This window comes from Durio zibethinus, chromosome 27 (genome assembly GCF_047325235.1).
Source record: "Durio zibethinus cultivar Kanyao isolate XHJ-2024 chromosome 27, ASM4732523v1, whole genome shotgun sequence".
Lineage (NCBI taxonomy): Eukaryota > Viridiplantae > Streptophyta > Magnoliopsida > Malvales > Malvaceae > Durio > Durio zibethinus.
This window is the reverse complement of record NC_143188.1, coordinates 12,648,547-12,675,215: the sequence shown is the minus strand read 5'-3', so window position 1 is coordinate 12,675,215 and position 26,669 is coordinate 12,648,547. Positions and strand designations below refer to the sequence as shown.

The 26,669-nt window shown below is 31.8% G+C and overlaps 2 pseudogenes; one reads left to right on the top strand and one right to left on the bottom strand.

The window, feature by feature from the left end:
• Positions 1-26,669, bottom strand: part of LOC149510942 (signal peptide peptidase-like 3) — a 69,102-nt pseudogene that overhangs the window by 2,338 nt on the left and 40,095 nt on the right.
• Positions 602-4,455, top strand: LOC149510943 (UDP-glycosyltransferase 92A1 pseudogene; annotated as a pseudogene).

Here is a 26,669-nt window from a genome sequence, read left to right as displayed (position 1 = left end):
GATCTCCAACTTGAATAAATCCATCATTTTTCAAACAAAATGTTCTTTTGTGACAGTAAAACTAAAAAAGTCAATCCCCGGCCTACTGATTTTTTTCCTTCTAACATTCGAAAATTTTGAGTTGCAACTAGAAAAGATCAATTCACTCATTATAAGATCGATCTTTTTATTATCATGTTATTTAAAACACTAATAATTTATGTATTTATATATATGTTACATAAAATTACATATTATAATTTATATAAATATAAAATATATTTTTTAATTTTTTTAAACTTTAATATATTATTTTTGTTAAAATTTTAATTTAAGTCATCTTCATTTTTTTTTATTGTATCATATTTTAAATTATTCAACAGCAGGCTAGTTTTGAAAGATGAAGCATCATTATTTCTCTCCATTAATTCAATCTCAATGCATCCAAAAAATAGGACCGGTTGAGAGAGACAAAATGGACCGGCTTCACATTGTCTAAAACTTCTCTATCAAAATTAAAGGCGCTTTTTGTCCCTCCCCAAAAACAATGTAAATCATTATTGTCCTACTGATCACTAGGATACACTTCTTTCAGCAAAGAGCCAAAATACCCAATAGAACCATGAATTCTTTTGATTATGAGCAAATTGACATTGTAATGCTACCTTTCATGGCTCATGGCCATCTTATACCATATCTAGCTCTTGCAAGACAAATCCACCAGTGCACAGGCTTCAACATCACCATTGCCAACACCCCACTAACGTCCAATATCTCCGTTCCACTCTTCACCATGAAAATTCCAATCCTTCATGGATCCGCTTGGCCAAGCTTCCATTCAACAGCGCTGACCCTGGCCTGCAACCCAACATAGAGAACACTAAGAGCTTGTCTTTGAATCAAATTGGTAAACTCGTTATTTCATCTATTTCTCTCAATACACCATTTCATCAATTGTTGTTAGATATGATAGTGAAACAAGGCAAGCCCCCTCTGTGTATGATATCGGATGTGTTCTTCGGATGGACTATGGATGTTGCAAAGAGTACAGGCACTGTAAACATTACTTTTAATACAAGTGGAGCTTATGGTATCTTGGCTTATGTTTCCTTAGGGTTGAACCATCCTCATCATCAAGCAGACACTAAAGAATTTGGTTTAGCATGGTTTCTCTATTTTGTGATTTGTCTTGAATCTTAAAATTTCACATCGAAAGTTGAGTAAAGTTATACGAGTTGAGAGTTTGTCTTATATCCCATATAGAAAGTTTAGTAAAGGTGTAAGGATTTCACTCTTATAAATAAGATGTTTTGGTCTTGGTTTGATAATCTCAGATAATTAGATACCAAGAGAATAGCTAGGTGAGTATGCTATTAAAAAGGTGTAATTGAGTTTTGGGTTAAGTTTTGAATAAGGAGTTTTTGAAGACTTTTCTCATTCTAAAAGTCTCACAATTGTAAAGATTTATTTGTTAGTGGATTGGGTTTGGAGTAAGCCATTTTGAGTTGGGCCAAAACAAATATATTTGTGTGTTCTTATTCTTGATTTGAGCTAGCTATTTTGTTTGTGGGTGTTGCGTGTGCGTATTGATTTCCTAACAAGTGATATCAGAGCTGTGGTGATCCCCAACAAGTAGTATCAGAGAGAGGTTCATAGGAAGAAGAGGCAAGCCTAAGATATCGTGAAGCAAGTATTTCAAAATGTCTAAAAAAGATATGTCTAGTATGCCTATACCTAAGTTTGAAATTCCTTTATTTGATGAAAAGAGTAATTTTATAGTATGACAAAATATGATTCAAGATCTGTTAGTACAACAAGGGTTGGATCAGGTATTAAAAAGTAGCAAAGCTAAGGAAATGTCTGACGATAATTGGAATAAAATTCAAAAGAAAGCTGTTAGTACTATTAGATTGGTGCTAGCCCTAGAGGTAAAATATAGTGTATTGACAAAAAGTACTCTGAAGAGTTTGTGGGATAAGCTTAAGGGTATTAATACATCGAAGTCGTTAACTAACAAATTATGTTTAAAGATAAATCTATATTCTATGAAGATGGAAAAGGGTACAAGTTTTCATAATTACATGAATGAGTTTAATAGATTGGTTTCTCAATTGTTGGTAATTTCTATTGATGAGTTAAAAGATTAAGAGAAGGCTTTAATTTTGTTATCATTTTTGCCCAAGTCTTATAAGCCTTTAGTTCAGATTGTATTGGTAGGTAGGTCTACTTTGAAGTTGGATGATGTGACTGTCCTGTTACATGAGAATGAAAGGTGTATGGGAGCACAAAACTCATCACCTAGAGGGAGTACACTAGTTGTAGAGGATTTTGATCAAAGGAGGACTCAAAAGAGGATTGATGGATTAAGAAAAAGATCTAAGTTAAAAGATAGAGATTACAATGATATAGAATATTATTATTATGAGAAAAAAGATATATCTAACTGCGCTGCAAGAATTTAAGAAGGAATATGACTGCTTTCAAAAAGGTGAATGATGAGAAGAAATTAAATGAAAGAAAAAGTGATACTACTACCATTGTATCTAATGATGATGATGTCATTTTGACGACTTGTGTGGATAAGACTTAGACTTTAAAAGGTGATAAAGGTTGGGTTTTAGATTCTACTACTATAGTTCATGTTTGCAATGATAGGAATTGCTTTGTGGAGTTGGATGAGAATGAGAAGTATAGGGTTATTGTGGTTGTTAACAATGAAAATGTGCAAATTCAAGGTATTATGAGTGTTTGTCTTATATCTTACAAATAGTGTTGTTAGGACGCTTTGTCATGTAAGATATGGACCGAATTGTACTACAATTTGATTGCTTTAGGTGAGTTAGCTTCTCGAAGATACACATATTATGATAATAATAATTGGTTAAAAGCATACAAAAATGGTAATGTGATTCTAAAAGGGAATAGGGTAAAAAATCACTAGTACATGCTGGATGAAGGCTTAAATACTAGGATCCCTATGATGAAAGAAAAGAAGAAAGGTAAGTGTGTTAGCTTTACAAATTCTATTGAAGTGTTTGGAGATTCAAGTCAATGGAGAATTTATTGAGATTTACCTTGAATCTCAAAATCTCACATCGAAAGTTAAGTAAAGTTATAAGAGTTGAAGGTTTCTCTTGTATGCTACATTGAAAGTTTAATAAAGGTATAAAGGGTTTCACCCTTATAAATAAGATGTTTTGGTTTTAGTTTGGCAATCCTAGATAGTTAGACACTAAGAGAATAGCTAGGTGAGTAGGCTATTAAAATGGTGTAATAGGATTTGGGTTAAGTTTTGAGTAAAGAGTTTTTAGAGACTTTTCTAATTCTAAAAGTCTCATAGTTATAAAGATTTATTTGTTAATAGATTGGGTTTGGAGTAGGCCATTTTGGGTTGGGTCAAAACAACTATATTTGTGTGTTTTTATTCTTGATTTGAGGTAGCTATTTTGTTCGTGAGTACTGCGTATGTGTGTTGATTTCCTAACACCCTGAAAGTTTTCATTTTTATGTTTCTCAACTACATGCTTTTATAAGAAATGCTGATGGTATCGATCCATGGTCCAGATTTACACAGCCATAGCTTTTAGGTTCTTTGCAATCTTTTGGGTGGTTGTGTAACACAGTTGAAGAGATTGAGCCTCATTGGAGTTGTTGAGAAAATATACCAAGGTTTTTGTTTGGCAATTGGGCCTTTTTTACCTAAAAAATTGCTAAACAAATCATCGTTATCATCTTTTAATAGTTTAATTAGACAACATGTAGGAAACGAGCCCAAAATTTCACCTGAAAGATCCCTCCAATGGCTTGATTTACATAGCCTTGCTTCAGTTCTATACATTTCTTTTGGATCTTAAAATACTATCAATCAATCATAGATGATGGAATTCCAATTAGTTTGGAAGAAAATGGGAATCCGTTTATTTGGTTAATAAGGCATCCACTTAGTTTTGACTTAAAAGCAAAATTCAGAGCATAATGGTTACTAGAAGGGTTTGAAAATAGAATAAGGAAGAGCAAACAAGGTTTGTTGGTGAAAACTGGGCACTACAATTGGAGATCTTGTCACAAAAATCTACAAGAGCATTTTTAAGCCATTGTGGTTGGCATTCAGCATTAGAGAGCTTAAGCCAAGGTGTGAAAATGATAAGGTGGCCTAAGGCAGTAGAGCAGGCTTACAATTCGAAGATGTTGGTGGAGGAAATGGGTGTCTCAGTGGAGCTGACAAGAGGAATAGAGAGTAGTATTTCAAGGAAAGAGGTTAAGAAAGTCATAGAATTGGTAATGGACAGGGAAGGGAAAGGAAAGGCTATGAAGAAAAAAGCAGAAGAGATTGCAGAACATATAAGGGCGACGATGAAAGAGGAAGGACAAGAAAATAGGTCTTCCATTAAAACATTGGATGATTTTGTTTCAGTCATTATAACAAGGAAACCAAATCAATCTATTGGTTCAACTTGTAATAACAAAAGCTTGTAATTTCCAGGCAAGATAATGTTGGATAATCAATTTTATCATCTTTTCCTTTTTCCTTACTAGAAAAATTTATTAAGAAATCAAAAAAGCATATCGCCTCAATGCTTGGTATCCAATTAAAGTTTACAAGGGAATAATAGACAGATTTTTCTCTCTATATATTTTTCTCATGTTTTTCATGAACAAAACAAAGTCTAAATTCAAAAACCATTTTCCTTTCTAAAATATTTGCCCAATTTATGAGCTCAATGTGATGGATCACATGCATGAGTGTCATAATGGCTTTGGGTCCACTAGACGTAAGGAATTTTAAAATTGAGAAAAAAAATAAAAGAGTTACCACCAATTTTTTTTAGTGTATAATTGGCCATCCAAAAGTTTATCTTTTAAATAAACTATAAAAACAAGTTTAAAGTTTATCGAAAGACAAATTTTGGTCTACAAATATAGATTTTGAGTTCGGTTACATGTGAAAAAGATTAACACCCCCACAACACCCATAAATTGGTACCAATTAATCATGCATAATTTCTGGTGTTGGATGAAATGGTTTTGATTTGAAATTTAATACTAATTCCCTTCTTTTTTTAAAAAAAAAAAAGAAAGTAATTTTATTAAAATTCGTTATTTAGGAATATCAAAGAAATCTCTAAAGTAAAAAATTATTTTAAAATTCTCCAACTTTAAAGATAAATCTTTTAACTAATATTTATTACAACATTCCTTGAAAATAAAACTAACATTCTTCGGGGAAAATAACTATTGGTGACTTTTCAACATTTAAGCAGAGTACCAAGAATTATTTTCATTGGGATGTTATTTTTGTTTTATTTCTCATTTTTAAATTAAACACATTTTTTATGCGAAAATATCAACGATGGTATTATTATATAACAAACAATAACTAAAGGCATAAAAATACGAATTGAGTGCAATCAATAATAAATAGATGCATTAATAAATGTTATGCATAATGATGAAATGCAATTTTGAAATTTGGGTTCTTAAATATAATAAGGCCACTCTAACTCCCCAACAACTAAGCAGAGTTTAGATGTGACTATTTATAGTTAAGATTTCATTTTATATATTTTATCGTTTGTTTAATTCCATTATTAATGTGAATTAAAGACTCGTACAAAAAATTTAATGGAATAAAATTTCCAAGATACCTTATCGTATAGGTGGCATTCGGGAACAAATCACTCTACTTGAGATTTTCACATGTATCTTTAAAGTTTTGAAATGGTTTTGAGTATATGTTTAGGTTGAGGTTTTAAAGTTTGAATGATTTTTGTATCCCCTGTAGGCAATATAATCTTTCAAAAAATTTTTTTCAATTCTGAAGTGTTGCTATTGAAATCTTTGTATCCCCTGTAGACAATATAATCTTGTCTCATAAATCATAAGATTTTCCTTGTTATATTTCAGAGCTTATTAGTTGCATTTCTGGATGTGTTTTTATTGCACATTCTATGTTTTTTCATTTATTTGTTTAATGAATAGCTCATGTTTACTTAAAAAAAGAAAAGAGAAATTGAATGTAACAAGGCTAGTAGCTTGCATAGTTGATTCTCTGCAAGATTTTGCTCATAATGGTATTTGTTATAGGGAGTTGTGCTCTCAGCATTAGTCTACTACCTATAAATATGGTCTATAAGTAATAAAGGACCAATTTTCACAGTGATGTTCACTCCACCAGTCGTTGATTTTTAGCCATATTCTCTGCAATTCTTTTTGCTTTTCTCATTATTTCACTAACAAGTAATCTATATTATATATTCATTTCTCTCATAAATTTTTATAATTCCTTTTGCAGGTTACAGTCAAATATAAAATGTATAATTTTTTGAATAGAATTGTTACTATAAGATCCTTGTCATACATACTACAAAAGTTTAAGTTCCTATTTTCTTTATAATTTAACTTTTTTTTTATTTTGTAGGTATTTTTATTATTGTATATTGAAAGTATTGATTTATATGACTTATGTATATTACCAAATATTTGTATAGAATTTGTAATATATATGTATTTTTTGTATTTTTATTTAATAGAATTCATAAACAATTTTAAAAAATATTTTACATTCTTTTATAAATAAAATGGAGCATTTTGTTTATTTATTTTTTTTCCATTTATATATATTTAGTATTCATGTAATTACTTTAAAAATAAATTAAAAAACTAAAATAAAATGAAAAAATTATAAATAAGATATATTAAATATAGTTGAAAAATAAGTATTACCAATGGATTTTATCAACGGATTACTGACCTAATTATCAACAAAATTATTACCAACAAAATTTACCAATGGATAATTCCATTGATAATTATTGATGGATTTTACACATTATTGACGGAACAGTATTACTAACTTGTCTATTATCGATGAAAATTTTCATCAGTAATACTATTACTAACGGAAAACATGCTATTATTAAAGGAAAATTTTGTAGGTAAAAATCAATTTTTTGCTGGTGAAACTTACTAAATGCTATTTTTTTAAAATGTCTGTACAAATTATCTAAATTAAACTTTAAATTTTTTAGTAAATATTATTGTTACACGTTAAAAACAAATACTGTTCTTTCAACATGATTCATATGATCTAAGGAAAACTATACAAATAGAGAGTGTCATAACATATAGATCCTTAGACCTATAGCTAGATATGGATTTTAGGGAGTCACCACCAATATTTTTTATTAGGTGTGATTGGCCACCTAATGAATCTATCCCTTTAAGGATGTCCTAAGCTTGACTAAAGGTCTCTAAAAGAATAAGTTCTGCTCTGCATTTTAAAATAAGGTTTGAAAGTTCGATTATGTATAAGGAAGGTTATTGTACCCTCACACACTCATCCAAGAGATAGTACCATTTAATCTTAAATTATCCTAAAGATCTTTGTTTTAAATATTATATGAATTAAACTAAATTATTTTAGTAAATGTTATTGTTACATATTAAAAAAAAATACTATTCTTTCAACATGATTCAAATTATCCAAGAAAAACTATACAAGTAGAGAGTATATGATATAACCTAATCGTCAAGGTAATTCATAGAATAAAGATTATTATAATAAAGTATTTACGAAAGAGAAAATGATTGTGTATGTACTAACCAATAAAGGCAAAGGTATTGTATTTTGTAATATTGAAGTTTATTGATCAAATAAAGATTAAAGTGATAATCAAGGCACAATGAGTGGAATGAGAACAAAGAATAATGAAGATCTATAAAAAGGCAAGAGGAGTAAGGGTGTAAATGATTCGAAAAAACACATTTGTTCATAAGTTATTCAAATTCGATTAAAAAAAATTGAATTTGGCTTAGTCATTATCGAATTGAACTCGAGCTCGAGCAGCTCGAATTATCAAACGAACCAAGTTCAAGTATCTTAATACTCATCTTGAGTGGCTGTGAGTCTAATCGAACTTTTTTATTTTAATATATTTTTATTATTTTACTTATAAAGTTATGATTTCACCTTTTTATACACATACACCTTAACCTAACCTAAACACTCATAAATCAATCTCATATGTTTCTCTTTCCCTCTCTCACTCTCCCAAGACAGCAAGACACAGACCTAGTAGCAATCATTCCTTGGTTCCTTGCTCCACCACTGGCAACGGCAATTGTTCGTCCAAAGCCACCACTTGTGCTCACTCTTTGCTCAGGGGTAATTGATAATAATGGCCTAAAGGGGCCTTGCCCCTCCAAAAATTTTAAAACCCTTATTAACATGTATATTTATTTATATTAAATACATTTAAATTGATCTTACAAACTAAAAGTGTTAATTTTATTATTTTTGTGTTTTATAAATTAATTTTGTGCATTGTAATTTAGAAGATGTTCAAATCACATTGATATATGTTTATTTATTATATCTAACAATTATTACTTGTAAATTCTTAAAATTAAGAGTGTTGTCACAATTTTTAAATTACAATCAAAATGAATTTAACAAAAGTTAAATTAATTTTTCAACTTTCTCAACAAGATTTAAGTTTTTAACCAAGTACCAAATGTGTTTTTCCCTTTTTTTTTTAGTACAAGGTCAAAGTTAAGTAGATTTAAGGAAAGGAAAAGGAGATTTAGCTTACTACAACTCCTTCTCTTCATATATATATATATATATATATATATATATATATATATATATATGAAACTAATTTACAAAAATGCTAGAAAAACACCAAACTCCTAGTCTCAAAATTTCATATTCATTTAAAAAAAAATATTTAGTTTTTTTTTTTGATAAAATGTTTAAATATGGTTGATTTATTCGTACTCTTTTTTATTTAAAATTTAAATTATTAAAAAAATAAAAAAATTCCCATAATTCTTTGATATATTGTGTAATTAGTAATTCAAAAGGTTAATTGTAAATCATTTTATTGTTAAAAGTATAATGTTGTCATAGCAATATTTTTGTTTTATAATTTTATGAGCTTGTCATGTTTTTATTAGTATATTGTTTGCATATATATATATATATATTTATGAGTATTATAAACTATACTTTAGGTAAAAAATAAAATAAAGTATATTAAATACTATTAGTTGAACCCTTCAAAATTATATATCAAGATCTGCCACTATCCTTGCTCTACCACTGACAACTAATAATCAAAAGGACTAAAGCTGCTTGGTGGAAAATAACATCATGAGATTCATGCTCAAGCTGAAAAAGTTGAAAACTCCATAATCAAGATGGACCTCGAACTCCGAACTTCAAACTTCATGATGAATGCTCTTCTGTTGAATATTCTAGGTATAGAAAATTACTTTTTCTCCAACATTCTCATTTGTCTTGCTTATTTTCTAATAAATATTGAAATTTGGGTTTTTTTCTCCACCGCACCTCATTTGTCTTGGTTATTTTTTGAATAAATGTTGAGATTTGGATTATTTTTTAGTTAATAGGGCGTATATGATTGAGAATCAAGTTCAAGTTCATTAATTTTAATGTTGGTGACTATAAAGATCATATCATGCAGGTTGGGAATTTGGGGTGATTTATTGAATTTAATTTATGATTTTGAAAATGATATAATAAATTAATAGATTTTTTAGTTTTGTAGATGAGTAATTTTATAAAAAAGGAATATGCGATTAGCATAGACAGGACAGGTTTTTCAAGAGGTAGTTCCAAATGATGAAGCAATTTTACAAATACAAGTGAATGAAAGTTCGAATGGGGCAATTTCTTTGTAAGATGTAAGCGCTCTTATGCTTATATTAAACAAATTTGAAAATTTTTTATTATCATTCGAGTTTAATCAAGTGAGCTTGAGCTTAGTTTGAGTTTTATCTATAGTCAAACTCAAGCTTGAAAAATAGAACTCGATCAAGCTTGAGCTAATTTCGAGTTTCAATTTTTGAATTGAGCTCCAACTTGACACTATATTGGCTCGGCTCAATTACACCCCTAAAGAGGACTCAATGATTTGGTTTAGGAAAATACTATAACTACCTACCTTGGCTTAATTAGATTGAACAAAAGAGTGTTAAAATTAGTTAAGATAAACAACTGTTATGGTAATTTGGGTCTGAGCTACTAATAGCTCTATCACCTCTTGAATTTCCTAATTCTATAGGTGGCAAGTCAAATTGAACTATTTAATGAATCGCATATTGCTAATTATTGGGGGAAGGAGGGTGTGCAATTAATTTGTATTTGATCTAATATTAGTTTTTGTTCTTGGAAATAACAATTACAAAATTCTAAAGAAAAAATACAATAGAGAAATTAATTATAGAGATCAGCCTAACTATAAAAATGATATATATCAAAGAATTATTTCAGTGGATTAAAAATATTTAATTATGTTATCAATGATAGAATGTTCGAGTCATAAAATATACAAATAATAAAATCATTAACATACACATATAGTTAGCAAATCAATTAAGCAAAAAATTGAAAGGTAAAAAATAGAAAAAATTACTTTAATGACTTAATTACGATTATCTTTAATAAATTTATTTATTAACATAAACTACATGCCCAATTGTTTTTACAACAATAAAGAGAAAACTCCATAAATTATAGCTATGCACACTAATTAATTTTGATCTCTTTATATTTATATTTTTCTTTGATATAAAAATCATATTTTGTTTTTTAATATGACTCTAATTGTAAAAAAAAAAAGGGTTTAATAATAAAAAAGAAAATTCATTTATATTAAATTTATAAAAAAAAAATTAGTAATGGTGTTTTAATCAATCATTTTTAAGACTTTTGGAATTAAATTTGATTAAGGGTATTTTAATTAATCACCTTTAGCACATTTTGAGTTTAATTATAAAAAATAAGTCTACTAATAAAATATTCATTTAAATTAAAATTTATAAAAGAAATTACTAAGGGTATTTTGAGTCAATCACTTTTAATATTTTTGAAATTAAAATTTTAAAATTTTTAAAAATTTATTTTCACATAAACTTTATTTTTAATTTTAATTGATTTAAATTAAATTTAAACAAATTAACAAAAGTTAGATATTTAAAGATATATTTGTTAATTTAAACATTTATAGGAGTATTTAAATTAATCACTTTTAGCATTGTTGAAGTTCATACTTTTATATATAGATGATAGATGAAATATATCTATCTTAGAAGCTCACTTCATGCAATAGGAACAAGTCTAAATTTTGCTTCTGTAGTGTCCATAGTCCTGTTCAAGGGTTAGGCTATTCGCCTGAACTCGAAAGCCTGCCTAAAATTTTAAAGTGCTTGGATATAAATATTAAGCCCGTTAAAAGGATCTGAATAACAAATGAGGTTCGATAAAAAAAAATCGAGCTTCGATTTCACCATTTAAAGTCCAAAGATTGGCTAGGTCTGGCTTGAAAATTAAAATATATATATTTATTATAATAAGATAAGATCCATCTGCTTTATTTTTTATAATGGATAAGGCCCATTTGCTTTATTACTTATAATAGGATAAAACTCAATTTTTTTCTTTATGTAAAACATTAAAAATAATGATTTAATTTTAAATTATATTCAATAAAATTAAATTGGATCCAAGCCTAACTAACTCATAAATTTAATTAAAATTAAATAAATTAGTTAAATTAATAATTTATAAAAAAAATTTTAAATCATTTTTTTAATTTTAAATATTAGTGCTTTGGGCGGGTTTGCGCTTTATTATTACATGTAGGAATGGGATTTGATAGAAAATAAGGCCCAAAAAATGAAGTCAAGCCGAACCTGAACTTGTTTAAAATACTAGAATACATACATAAGCTCAGCCCAAACTAAGTCCGACCCGACCCATAAGCAATTCTACTATAGTAATTTATTTATATAGATGCACAACACCATCAAATAAATAAATAAATAAATATTTATAAATAAAGTAAAATAACAAATTGAGCTTTGAAAACCATGACCAATTGAATGCATGCTATGCTACCTAGCTAGCTACTTGACAAGAAAAAATAGTTAATATAGTATTACCAAAAATAACATTTATAGTCAAGGAAAATCTTATATAATTGGCAAATTTTTGGACTGTTTAAAATTGTTTTTTATTTTTTTTAAATTATGTTTTTATTTATTTTGTTTTGTTGAATTTTGAAAATATAAAACATATTTGGTAAATAATATTGGATAAGGAGGGAGTAAAGTACCTATTGTTTTCGTGAGGTTTAATGCCTCCGCAGTGGCTAGCGAAATACTCCCACTCAAATTGAACCTTTTTCACTTGTAGCCTGTAATGGGTGAGGATTAGGGTGCCTTACTAGTCTGTGATGGACAAAGATGTAAGGAGCAATTTGGGAACCTTTAGATTTTGACCTTAAAACCACATATAGTGAACCTTAAGTGTACCTAACCTATAGATAGAGCCATCACTCTTCCCTTTTAGAATTAACCAAAAGCATAGGATTCATTCTTTTTACTCTGTGTGATGTTTAAATTTACTTAGTTATTTATTTATTCTTTTTCTGGGTATACTAACCTTTTTCTTATTCTTTTGCAATGGTTCATACGCATATCATAAAGTTGCATAAAGAACATTTGCTTGAAAAACGGTCTTCAACAAAATTTTTCATGGACTCCAATGAACAACTAGTTTGCTCTTCATCCATATTAGCGCCTTGTGAGACACCCAATGAAGTAAGGGCCCAGTCAGAAAAGATTCAACTGAAGATGAGGGATTGTTTACCAATCGGATATGATTCTGCTCTATCTCAAGAAACATCAATTCTCCTCAAACAGAACAATCTAGAGGATTTGGTTGATATCTGGAAGAAGATGAGTCCATCAAGACAAGAGCAGTTTTGCTAGAAGCATGATCATATAGCACACTTTCTAGTAGTAGTTGTTGATGATCAACTAATCAGAGCTGCAACACAGTTCTGGGACCCTGCATACAAGTGTTTCATCTTCAATGAAACTGATATGACTCTCACCATTGAAGAATATTTTATTCTGCTGGGTTTGCACCTCAAGGCTCCTGACAAGATATATGTCAAAAAACACAAGTCAAGATTTCGTAAAGGTTTGGCTCAACTCATGGGGATAGACAAAGAAATTGTAGATTCTCATACAAAGAAGAAGCAAGAACAGGTTTGCCTACCTTGGAAGTTCTTTCATGAGTTTCTAATGTAACATGCCAATAAAAAACAGAGGTTAGATGTATTTGCCTTGGTCGTATACAGACTGGTGATCTTTCCAAAGGTTTTGAGATATATTGAGATAACGGTGGTTGACTTCTTCGAGAGTGTGATCAATGGCTGTAATCCTTCAACGGTAATATTAGCAGAGACTATTAGATCTTTAAGTTATTGTCGTCAAAATTGAGGGTGCTTCATAGGTTGCATACAGTTATTGTACTTACGGATGAAAAGCCATTTTGAATAGGGAAATGGTGCTTTCTCGAAGCTTTATATCCGTAATCGAGCTCCGATTAAAGAATTCTGTGAAAGTGAGTGCTCAGAACGAACGTCTGAACAAGAATGGATAACTTTCCTATGAAAGTTGAAAAGTGCCAAGGTGAAATGGTTGGCCCCATGGATGAATCGTGAGCCTATGTTGTACTAATGTGGGGATAGTACAATGGTCCCACTTCTGGGTTTATAGGGAGCGACAAATTATGCACCACTCCTAGTGAGAAGGCAATTTGGGGGAGAACAGTTCATTCCTATGACTTATAGGCCTCATCAGTTAGATTTCTCTTACAGTGAGCCAAAAGTATTTCAGAGGATGAATGAGATTATTAAAGCATGGAAAAATCCCCGAAGAGTGAGTCCTGGACCATTCACTGATAAAGTCACCCCAGGGTACTTGGTTTGGAGAACAAAAAGAAGACAAGAAATGGTATTCACTTATGAAATCTCTCAACCAGCAACAGAAGAAAACTTGAAGAGACACCATCAGAATTAGAGCTTGCAACAAAAGAATTTGAGTCTAAAAAGGGCAAGTTAAAGCAAGAAATCCAGAAGCTTCAAAAAGAAAAAGCCCAGTGGAAAGATAGAGCCGAAAGTCATGAAGTTAAAGTTCACAAGATTGCTAGAGAACGTGATACAGCTATTGAAGATCTAGCAAAGCTACACCAAGAGCATAAAAGGTTATGTGTGAGAGAAAGGGCCAAAGAAATAACCATTATCGAGCTGACTGAGGAAAATACAAGATTGAAGCAAGAGTATGCTGAATTGGAAGAAGAAAGTATCGAAGTATAGGCAGAGAATAACATGCTAAACAGTTACTTGAGCAGGCTAAGGTAAAAGTTGAATGAACAAGGAGAGCACATTGCTGCATTGGTTAGGGAGCATAGAGAATTATCATACCAAGTCTAGTGTGGTAAAAGAGAGAACTTAAGAAGACAGAAATACATTGAGCACCTAACGACCCAAATCTGTAAAGGGGTATCCAAGGCAAGAAAGATGGTGGAAGAGGCAGAGGCATTGAGACAAATAATGACCCCAGTAGGAGAACATGGATAGCGTCTGTTGAACTTCATTTAAGAAGCCAAGGCCCAGTATGAACATATCAAACAATTTTATGGCTATAATTCTAGGATGATAAACTCAATGTAGATAAAAGTTTTTTTTGGAATAAATGAAATCTTTTAGTTGAATACTATTTTTAAGGTAAATGTTCTTTGCATACATGCATTTTTCATTCATTGCATTCTCATTCATTTCACTTAACAAAGTAACCATGTGATAGTCATGCAAATTTACTAATTTTAAGATATGGTACTCAAGGTTCAAGGATAGCTCCATCTAGCAAGAACCCTGCCCATCGATACAACACAAGATTCAGAGCAAGGTAAATGGAGCAAGAAAATTCTCACAGATTTGAAAAGATAAAAAAAGCACAGGAGAAGATTGAAAATGAGTTGAGCAAGATTTTGGATGCTCTTAATAACCTAAATAAAGAAAAGAGAGTTGAAGAAAATGCAAGCCCACAAGTTCCCCCGTTGTAAGAAGTGACTGACCCTTTATATCCTCTAGGTTTCAGCCCACCTCAAGCCCAGTCTGCTCAAAAGGTTCCACCGTAACACTTCACATATCCAACATATTCTAGAATACTGTCAGCTTCTAACCTAGGGCATTATAATAGCTATGTAAATCCTATCTTTATTGAAAAGGCAGTAAAACCAATTCCTGATCTAGATGATTTAAAAGAGAAGGAGAAAAAAAAGATAAGAGTGGAAACTTAGGAAAGTTCCAAGATTAGTATGCTAGAGCAAAGGCTACAGGTTGTGGAAGGATTTGGTTTTTATGGGTCAGTTGATGCTATTGGGCTCTGCCTAGTCCCTGATGTGGTCATTCCTCATAAGTTCAGAGTACCAAAATTTAAAAAATATGATGGTACAAAGTGCCCCAAAACTCACATCACCATATATTATCGAAAGATGACAGCTCATGCTCATGATGAAAAACTTTTAATGCATGTCTTTTAGGATAGCCTTACTGGCTCTGCGGCCAGATAGTATGTTCAGTTGGACAGAACCCGCATTCGCTCTTGGAGCGATATGGCACATGATTTCATCAGTCAATATTGACATATTATCGATTTGGCCCCTAATCGTTTGTCTTTACAGAATCTGGAGAAAAAGGCAAAAGAGTCTTTTAAAGAGTATGCCCAGAGGTGAAGGGATATTACTTCTCAAGTACAACCTTTTCTAACTGAGAAAGAGACTACAGTGCTATTTGTTAGCACTTTAAAACCTCCATATTATAAAAAAATGATAGAGAATGTAACGAAAAACTTTACTGATATGATAATTTCAAGAAAAATTATTGAGAATGCCATCAAGAATGGCAAGCTAGAAGGAAATGAAGCATCTAGCAAGAGAGTCCCGAAGAAGAAAGAAACTGAAGCTCAGGCTGTGAGCTTTGATAGATAGCAATTTGGAGGCTATCAACTTTACTCACCACTAGGATATCTGCCATATTACCCTACTGTAAATAACATTTCCCCTCACCTATACCAACCATTTATACAATCACCATACCCCCAAACATACCAAACCCTTCATAGGCCTCAAAATATCATATACAGTCCTAACAATCAGCCTACCCCAAGACCCCAAAATCGCCCAACCAACCCCATTGGTGGTTCGCGGGAGCAACGAACTACCCGTAAGAAACCTGTGTTTGACCCAATTCCAATGACTTATACAAAATTATATAAAGAGCTTTACAACAGTCATTTGATTGTTCCTAGTAAATTGGAACCCCTCAAGCCACCTTATCCCAAGTGGTATGATCCCACAGCCCATTGTGACTACCATTATGGGATCGCTGATCGCTTCATCAAAAATTACACCACTCTGAAACACAAAGTGTAACGTTTGATTAAGGATGAAATGATCTGCTTTGATACAGGAGGAATGCCTGCACCGAATGTTAGTGGCAATCTCTTGCCAAATCATAATGTGAATGCTATAAGTGAAGAACAAGAACGCCATGTGAAGAAAAAAGTGATAGATATTAGGACACCTCTCAGCCAACTATTCGATATTTTACGAAGAGCTAACATGATTCAACTAGTAAGTCCACATAACTATCATGGAGCATATATAGCTGGTACTAGTTGTAGGTATCATAATAGGGCAATAGGCCATTCCATTGAAACCTGTGAGCAGTTTCACCAAGAGGTGCAAAAACTCTTGGATTCACATCAGATGGTGATCTATGAAAGAAGAGAAAACTTAAAGAATGTTGAGGTGTCCATGACTGATAGGCTTGTAAAGCTGTTTTCAAAACCAGTGACAATTCAGTGTGAGAACAAATTGAAGTCAATCATAGACAAACTCATCCCCAGATCGATAACTTCTAAAGTTTTGACTCTTTTTTCGTACAAAGATGATAAAGCTGTACCCTGAAGATATGGCTATGACACTGTAGTTCAGGGGCAAGAAGAAGATGTTTCTAAAGTCGACGCTTCCAATATAACTGGTGTAGAAGGCATTACCCAAAGTGAGAAGTGCTACACTCTATAAATGTTAGAGAAGGCTAGAAGGGAGAAGGCTAAAGAAGAAGAAAGACGAAATAATCCTGAAGTAGAACTTGAAGAAGATCATCCAAAGCCAGTATCAAAAAGAGAGATTTATGAATTCGTGAAGCTGATAAAACACAGTGAGTATTCAATTGTGGAACAGTTGAATAAAATGCCAGCTCGAATCTCATTATTATCATTGCTGTTGAATTCAAAGCCACATCAAAACACCCTACAGAAAGTGTTGAATTAGGCATACGTGGCACATAATGTATCTGTTGAATATGTGAACCACCTGACTGAAAATCTAGTCATGCCAAATCACATTTCATTCAGCGATGATGAGATTCCTTTGGAGAAAAAAAAATGCTAAGGCTCTACATATCACAGTTAAGTGCAAGAGCCATATCATAGCCAAGGTCCTTATCAATAATGGCTCTGCTATAAATGTCATGCCTATGTCAACTTTGGCCAGACTACCCATTGATTATTCTCATATGAAAGACAGTCAGATGATTGTGAGAACCTTTGATGGGACCAGAAGAAAAGTCCTGGGCAATATCAAGATGCCCTTACAATTTAGGCCATGTACTTTCAATGTAAAGTTTCAAGTGATGGATATCTCTCCATCCTACAGTTGTCTGTTATGAAGACCATGGATTCACATTGCAGGAGCTGTGCCTTCTACTTTGCACCAGAAGATCAAGTTCAATATAGAAGGTTAATTAGTAGTGGTAGTTGAAGAAGAAGACATGCTAGTGATCCAACCATTGAATATTCCATATATAAAGGCTGTCGAAGAAGCATTAGAATGTTCTTATCGATCTTTTGAATTGGTTAATTCTATAGGTAAAAGATTTAAAAGTCAACTCTTTTCAAGGATAGTGATGAGCCAAGTCATCAACAAGGGCTGGTATCTAAGATCAGGGTTAGGTAAAAACTTGCAAGGGATAAAAGAACCTCTGACAATAATAAACAATAGCGACAGGGTAGGCCTAGGCTATGAGATAGCAGAATGAGAGGTCAAAAAAAGGTCATCAGGAAAGATAGCAAGACTAATGATTATCCCTCACCTGTATGAAACTTTCAGACCTGAAGGATTCATGTACCCAGATACAAGAAAAAACGTAAAAGACATTTTTGTCCAGTTAACCATTAATGCTATTGAAGATAAAGTAGGGCTTAATCAAGAGGAGTGGGTTCGTCTTTGTCCACCAGATTATAAGCTGAATAATTGGAGTGCCATCAAGATGTCTGTGACTTTTGAGACTAATACAATGTAATTGTAACATCCCAATAGCTATTGCCCAAGGCATTGGGGTGATCTTTCTTGTTTGGGCCATTTGTCTTTTATTATTTTTAATAAAAAATAGGAATGATGCATTTTCATTCATTTCTTCTTGTGTCTTCATTATTTCCATCTTTCCAAGCACATCTTGCCAACATATCCCATTTCATTCAATTTTAGGTCTTTAAATGAATATGAAGATAATCATGATAACAATCAAGAGGTTAGCTTTGAGAATTCAATTAACACTGATGAATTTGATAATGAAGAGAATTTTGAAGAATATGTTATGCCTCCAGACCTAATGAGATTGATTGAACAAGAACATAAGCCAATTGAGCCTCATCAGGAGATAGTTAACTTAGTGAATTTAGGAGATGAAAAGAATAAGAAAGAGGTCAGAATGGGTACTTCACTTTCATCAGGAGATAGGCAACAATTGGCAGACCTACTTCGAGAATTTGTAGATGTATTTGCTTAGTCTTACCAGGATATGCTAGGACTGAGCACAGAGATAGTGGAGCACAGATTGCCTCTAAAGCCAGAATGTAAGCCAGTTCAGTAGAAACTGAAATGGATGAAGCCCAAAATGCTACTAAAGATTAAAGAAGAAGTGAAGAAATAATTTGATGCAGGTTTTCTACAAGTGACTAAGTATCCAGAGTGGGTAGTCAATATAGTCCCAGTTTCTAAGAAGGATGAAAAGGTACAAATATGTGTAGACTATCAGGACTTGAATAAGGCTAGCCCAAAGGATAACTTTTCTTTACCTCATATCGACACATTGGTAGATAACACGGCTAAGCATTCAATTTTTTCCTTTATGGATGGTTTCTCAAGGCATAATCAGATAAAAATGGCTACAGATGATATGGAAAAGACTATTTTTATGACCATGTAAGGAACCTTTTGCTACAAAGTCATACCTTTTGGGTTAAAGAATGCTGGGGTAACATATCAAAGGGCCATGGTAACACTCTTCCATGATATAATGCACAAAGAGATCAAGGTGTATGCAGACGATATGATTGCAAAGTCTTGTGAAGATGAAGATCATGTCACCAGCCTCAGAAAGTTATTTGAGAGGTTAAAAAAATTTCAGCTCAAATTAAACCCAGCCAAGTGCACCTTTGAGATAAAGTCAGGGAAGTTGCTAGGCTTTGTGATCAGTGAAAGAGGAATTGAAATCGATCCAAATAAGATATGGGCCATTTAGAATTTGTCACTTCCTAGCTCACCAAAGAAAGTTTGAGGTTTTCTGGGGAGATTGAACTACATTTCTCGGTTTATCTCTCAGCTTACTTACAAATGTGACCCCATATTTAAGCTTCTTCGTAAGAATAATCTTAGAAAATAGAATAAGGAATGTCAAGAGGCGTTTGATAAAATTAAGCAATACTTGTCAAACCATCCAGTGTTGGTGCCACCTGTTCCAGGGAAACTTTTAATTCTGTACTTAACAGTATGCAAAAATTCAATGAGATGTGTGTTGAGGCAATAAGATGAGTCTAATCGAAAAGAAAGAGCTATTTACTATCTAAGTAAGAAGTTCACAGAGTATGAATCTAAGTATTCTCCATTGGAGAAAATATGTTGTGCATTAGTGTGGACTGTAAAAAGACTCAGACAGTATATGCCTTATCATACCACATGGCTCATAGCAAAACTGGATCCAATTAAATATATCTTTGAAAAACCTTCTTTGTCCGAAAGAATTAGTGGATGGTAAGTAATGCTCTCGAAGTATGATATTATATATGTGAGCCAAAAGGCAATAAAAAGGGGCGCTATAGCGGAGTTTCTTACAGATCGTGCTACTAAAGAGTATGAGCCAATGAAGTTAGAATTCCCTGATGAAGACTTAATGACTATTTCTCAACTAGAGAAAATAGAGCATGAAGAAAAATATTGGAGAATATATTTTGATGGAGCTGCCAATGCTTTGGGACATGGAATTGGGGCAATTCTGATCTCTCTAGAAAAATAATACTGCCCTGTAATAGCAAGGTTAAATTTCAATTGCACAAACAACATCGCTGAATATGAGGCATATGTCATGGGTTTACAAGCTGCTATAGATAGAGGAATGAAAGCATTGAAAGTGTTTGGAGACTCAGCTCTAGTTATATATCAGTTGAAAAGAGAATGAGAGACGAGAGATTCAAAACTCGTTCCATATCATAAGTATATTCTAGAGTTGATAAAATAATTTGAAGATATCCAGTTTGACCACTTACCTCGAGAAGAGAATTTAATTACTGAATGTATTGGCTACTTTGGCTGCAATAATTTGAATTAATGATAATACTGACATTCAACCCATCAAGTTAGATGTTAAGGATATACCAGCTTATTGCTCTAATGTAGAGGAAAAAGAAGATGGAAAGTCCTGGTATTATGATATCCTATAGTATATTAAGGATTAGCAGTACCCAGTTCAAGCAACCAAAAATGATAAAAGGGTCATCTGAAGATTGGCTATGAGTTTTTTCCTAGATGGGGATATTCTATACAAAAGAAGCCCAAATCAGGTGTTATTGAGTTGCGTAAGTAAGATTGAAGCGAGAAAAATTATTGAAGAGGTGCATAATGGAATATGTAAAGCACATACCAATGGACATATAATGGCGAGATAGATCATAAGAGCAGGATATTACTGGTTGACGATGGAGAATGATTGCATTGACTATGCTCGTAAATGCCATAAATGCCAGATATATGCTGATAAGATCCATGATCTACCATCTGCTTTGCATGTTATGGCACCACCATGGCCATTCTCAATGTGGGGCATGGATGTCATCGGTCCAATTACCCCAAAAGCTTCTAACAGGCACAGATTCATTTTTGTGATGATAGATTACTTCACAAAATAGGTAGAGGCAACATCATATGCAAGTGTGACACGTTATGTGGTTTGTAAGTTCATAAAAAGAGAGATTATCTGTAAATATAGACTTTCAGAGAGAATTATTTCAGACAATGCCAAGAATCTAAATAGTAAGATGATGCAAGAAATATGTGCTCATACAAGATCAGGCATCATAACTCGATACCATACCATCCGAAAATGAATAAGGCAGTTGAGGCAGCCAATAAGAACATAAAAAAGATTTTGGAAAAAATGATCGAGACTTACAAAGATTGGCATGAGAAGTTGCCATTTGCATTACATACATATCGAACGTCAGTTCGCACCTTTACTGGGGTAACCCCATTTTTTTTGGTTTATGGGATGAAAGCTATACTACCAGTGGAAGTAGAGATCCCCTCCTTGAGAGTTCTAAAAGAAGTTGAGTTGGAAAAAGCTGAATGGATTTGAAAACGTTATGAGAAGTTAAATTTCATAGAAGAAAAAAGATTGACTACACTGTGCCATGGTCAGCTATATCAAAGAAGAATGATGAGGGCTCATGATAAGAAGATTCGATCCCATTGCTTTCGGGAAAGAGAGTTGATCTTGAAGAGAATCCTTCCTATCTAACATGATAGTAGAAGAAAATGAACTCCAAATTGAGAAGGATCGTATATGGTGAGACGGGCTTTTTCAGGTGGAGCGCTAATATTGACTGAGATGGATGGAAATGATTTACCTCATCCTATAAATTCTGATGCTGTGAAGAAATACTATGCTTAAAAAAAAGGAAAAAAAGTGAAAAAAAAAAGAAAAAAAGTGAATGAAAAGGGAAGACTCAAGGTGAAAACCCTAAAAGGGCGGTTTGAGTCATAGGGGGTTTGTCTAAGTTGAAAACCTGAAAAGGCAGCTTAGATAAGGAGAATACAGCATCGAATTTGAAAGTCCGCTGACATAGAGGCTAGCAAATTTGAAAGAGTTTCAAGTTGTTAAGTACATCAGATGGTTGGGTTTTCAGAAAAAAAAAAACTTTGAGATGTGTTATCATGATTATCTGATTGTTCATTTTTGGCTTTGTCCCCATACTTATCCTTGTAATTATTTCTTGGCCGAAATTAGCCAACATTTTGCTAATAAAAGACATTCTATTTCGTTCTTTGTGTCTTTTTCTGGTGACTGTTTCTCAACCATTCATATTCATTTCTTCCTAATACCCCACCATGGAAGAAATGTGCAAATGCATTCTTACTTTTTGAGTTTGAGATAATGATTGATGAATGAATAACAACATGAAAGATTTTTACATTACATTGAATAAGTCAAGAGTGATAAACGCAAAATCGAGATGTTCAGTTTCTAATTAGGACATTGAATCTGGGAAGAGATTTTGTACAGAAAGAATGTGAGTGGAAGGGACAATTAAGAGCTACACTGGCTCGATCTTAGAAGAGCAATGTAATTGGATCTTTGAAGAATCAAAGGGCTTGATGCCCAAGAAAAGAGCTTGAGAAACTTGAGTACCATATATTGAATAGGAATTAATTGGTCAACATTTGCATAGCATGCATTGAAATTCATATGCATTGCATAGCATATACTACTTTCAGAAAAGTATAGTGTATAAATTCAAGAAGCAGGGGTGTTCCAAGATCCTACGTAGAGAAGACAGATATGAAGATATTTTCAAATTTGAGAAGAAACTTGTCAGGTAAGTTCCTAATCCTTGAAATAGGATGTCTTTTGGTTTCATGATTGATTTATAAGACCTTTGGGCATAATCTCCTGAAATTCCTTCAAACACAATTTTCAACTCCTTTGGACATGATTGTTAATGAGCAATTTACTTTTCAAAGTCGTGGTGCCTCTGTTTAGAGGAGCAATTTACTTTTCAAAGTCGTTGAGCCTCTGATTAGAGGAGCCATTTATTTTTCTAAAGTCATTGAGCCTCTGATTAGAGGAGCCATTTATTTTTTCAAAGTCGTTGAGCCTCTATTTAGAGGAGTTTTGATCAAATCTTTAAAAAAAAAATGTCAAGTTGAGTCTTGATTGGGTGTCTACGTCTTTGCGCAATTTCTGTTTCACAGAAAATGTGCGAAGAGGGGTAGCTATAGACACCCAATTTGGTCCAGGCCCAGATCAATTGGGCCTAGTCCAAATAGGTAAGTCTATTTTTTTTTATTTTTGTATTTTACATTTTTATTTTATTTTTATTTTTATTATTATTATTGTTTTTATATTTTTTTTCTTTTATTTTTATCTTATGTATTTATTATTTATTTATTTATTACTACTATTTATTAATATATATATCCTTATTATTATTATTATTATTTGTTAATATTTATATGTATATTTATCAAATTATATGTTATAATTTATCTGTTATTTAATTTTAATTTATCTGTTAATTTTTTTATTTATCTTATTTATTTTCATTAATATTTTTATTTGATTTTTTTTTATTTTTTTGATTTATTCGACTGAAAATTGGATTGGGATTCAATCAGAAGAGTCCATGTTGGATTCAATGATTGAATCCCGATCCAAAGAGGAGTTGGGATTGATCAGAAACTCTTCTGATCAATCCCTATAAAAGAACCCTCAAAATCTAAGGAAACACATAGAAAAACAGAAGGAAAAGAGTACTGGTTGAGAGAAAAAGGCAGACAGAAGAGATTCGAAAGCTGGAAAAAGGTTTAGAGGCATTATAATAGCTTTAGGAATTGTTGGGAAATTTTTAAAGATTTTTCTACGAATTTTTTCTAGAAATTTTTAGAAAATTTCCAGATTTCAATTAAATTTTTTGGTGAAAGTTAAATTTTTCGACGACGATTCCGGTCAAGATTGAAGTTTTCAGTCAGCTGCCCAGTTTTCGGTGAAGATTCCCAAAAATCGACCAACTTTTCGATGAACTTTCGGAGAAAAACCTAAATTTCGATGAATTTTTCAGAATCCGATGAATATTCAACCGGAGTTCTTCAGAAAGTTTAGAGAGAAAGAGGAGAAGAGGAAGGAAGAAAGAGAGGGAGGAGGCTCGGTCTACTGAAAAATGAAGAAATCAGCCTTATATACCCTCCCAAAACGACGTTATCTTTGCGTTAAATAACCCAGAAGATTCGCGCATTTTGTCAAGATCCGACCCGAGCCGAGCGTCGACCTGCTTTCGACCCGCGCGTGTCTTGCTTCTTCAAGCCATTAGTCGAGCCGAGCCGACACCCCTAAGCTGCTTCTCCAAGCCATTTTTCTTCCTTAAGCCGAGCCAAGCCGTTAGCCGAGCCGTTCCAGTTTTTTTTTCTTTTTTTATGTATTTTATTTATTTATTTATTTATTTTATTAGATTAAGTTTATTTAATATTCTTTTATTTTTATCTTTATTTTATTTTTATTTTTGTTTTACTTTTCTTTATTTTTTATTTTTTTATTTTCACTTTTATTTTGTTTTATTATTTTATTTTCTTTAAATAAAATCCAAAAAAAATATTTTTGGAGAAAAGTTGAAAGTATCAATTTTCTTTAAAAATAAATTTTCAAAAAAAAGTTTTTGAGAAAAAGTTGAAAGTATCAATTTTTCTTAAAAATAAACTTTCTAAAAATATTTTTGAGGAAAAGTTGAAAGTATCAATTTTTCTTAAAAATAAATTTTTAAAACGATTTTTGAGGAAAATTTGAAAGTATCAATTTTTCTTAAAAATAAATTTTCAAAAAAGGTTTTTGAGGAAAAGTTGAAAGTATCAATTTTTCCTGCACAAAAATAATCATTCTTTTCTTCCTTTTTATTTTTTAATGTTAAATAATCCGACGATGGAGCCTCTGCAAGTAAAACAGTAGTTTTTTTGCATACTCCTGAGGTGAGAGAATTTTCTCAATTTTTTGCTAAAAGTATTAGAGTCAATTGAGAATAATTTTTAATAATTAATCACTTGGTAAATTTTTAAGGCTCATTGGATAATACAAATTTAAGTTGATACCATCTTTTGATGGGCGTTGTGAGGGTGCTATAACCTTCCTCACACGTAACCGAACTCCTGAACCCTGTTCTGGTTAGTAAACCTGAACCTATTCTTTTAGGGACCTTTAAACTTAGGTATTTTCTGAAAGGACAGATTCCTTAGGTGGCCAATCGCACCTAGATAAAAAAGATTGGTGGCGACTCTTTTAAGTTAATGTCTAGCGATAGATCACCGAATCTAGACATTATGACACTTCCACTAACTTCTCCATACTGCAAGTGGCCTGAGAAAAAGGCCTCATTTAATTTCATTTTCTCTTTGGAAAATAAGGTCTTCTGCTTGGTTTTACACGTTCAGGCAAATACTTGTCTCTTATCACATTAAATAAAGTCTTCTGCTTGATTTTACACGTTAAGACAAATACTTGTCTCGTTGCAATTTTTTTCTTTTATACTGTTTTGTTCACTTCTGGGAGAGTTTGAAATTTATTACGGACAAGAGAAGACGACCTTGATTGTAATTGCCAAAGTTTCCTGCAATTTACAATTTAATTAATTATTTTTTTAATTATGTTGGCCTCTTTAGAGACAGTGTGGACGAATTCAATTTCCCAAATCTCAATTCTAATACTATCAATCTATACTATAAATTTTATTTTTGCACAGAACACAAGAGTTAATTATTAAATATTACGTCACAGTAGCGTTTCTTCAACCATCTCTTTTTTATTTTTATTTATTTTTTTACATTTTTCTCAAAATTTTTAAAATATTTCATAAAATTCTCCACAGTTACTAATCCTTAGCAAATAACATGATTAGGATGTTTATTTTCGATCATTTATTTTCCCTATTAACGAATTATTACGCTGCTACACATGAAAGACATTGAATTAATCAATTGCATTGTTCCTTTGGATCTTATTTTTGTTGGCACTCCCACTAATTTCTTCATACTGCAAGTGGCCTGAGAAAAAGTCCTCATTTACTTTCATTTTCTTTTTGGAAAATAAGGTCTTCTACTTGGTTTTACACATTAAGAAAAACACTTGTCTCTTGTCACATTAAATAAGGTCTTCTGCTTGGTTTTACACGTTAAGACATACTTGTCTCGTTGCAAATTTTTTCTTACACTGTTTTGTTCACTTTCGGGAGAGTTTGAAATTTGCAATTTAATTAGTTACAACCGATGCTGATGCATTTGCTTTCATCATATCAAGCTAAGCTTTCCTTTTCAGCCATTTATTTGAATGGAAATAAATAAATTATTATTATAATTTTTCACCGTAAATTAGATGTTGTTTTTGTAAAATAGTATAAATGCTTCTATGACACCTTGTTATATGATTTTTTATTATTGGACTTATCTAAGGATCAAACTATTTGTTAGGACCAATTCAATCGAATTCTTAATAAGATTTTTGTTGAGAATTTGTCTTGAATATTTTATTCTCATATCAAAAATTGAGTAGAATTATAAAAGTTGATGGTTTATTTTGAATCCGCATATTATTAAAATAATAATGAAAATAATAAAACAAAAATAGTATTTTGAAAATATTTATTTTTAAAAGAATAAGAATAATAATAAAACCAAAACGATAAATTTAATATATTGAATTTTTCAAAAATTACAA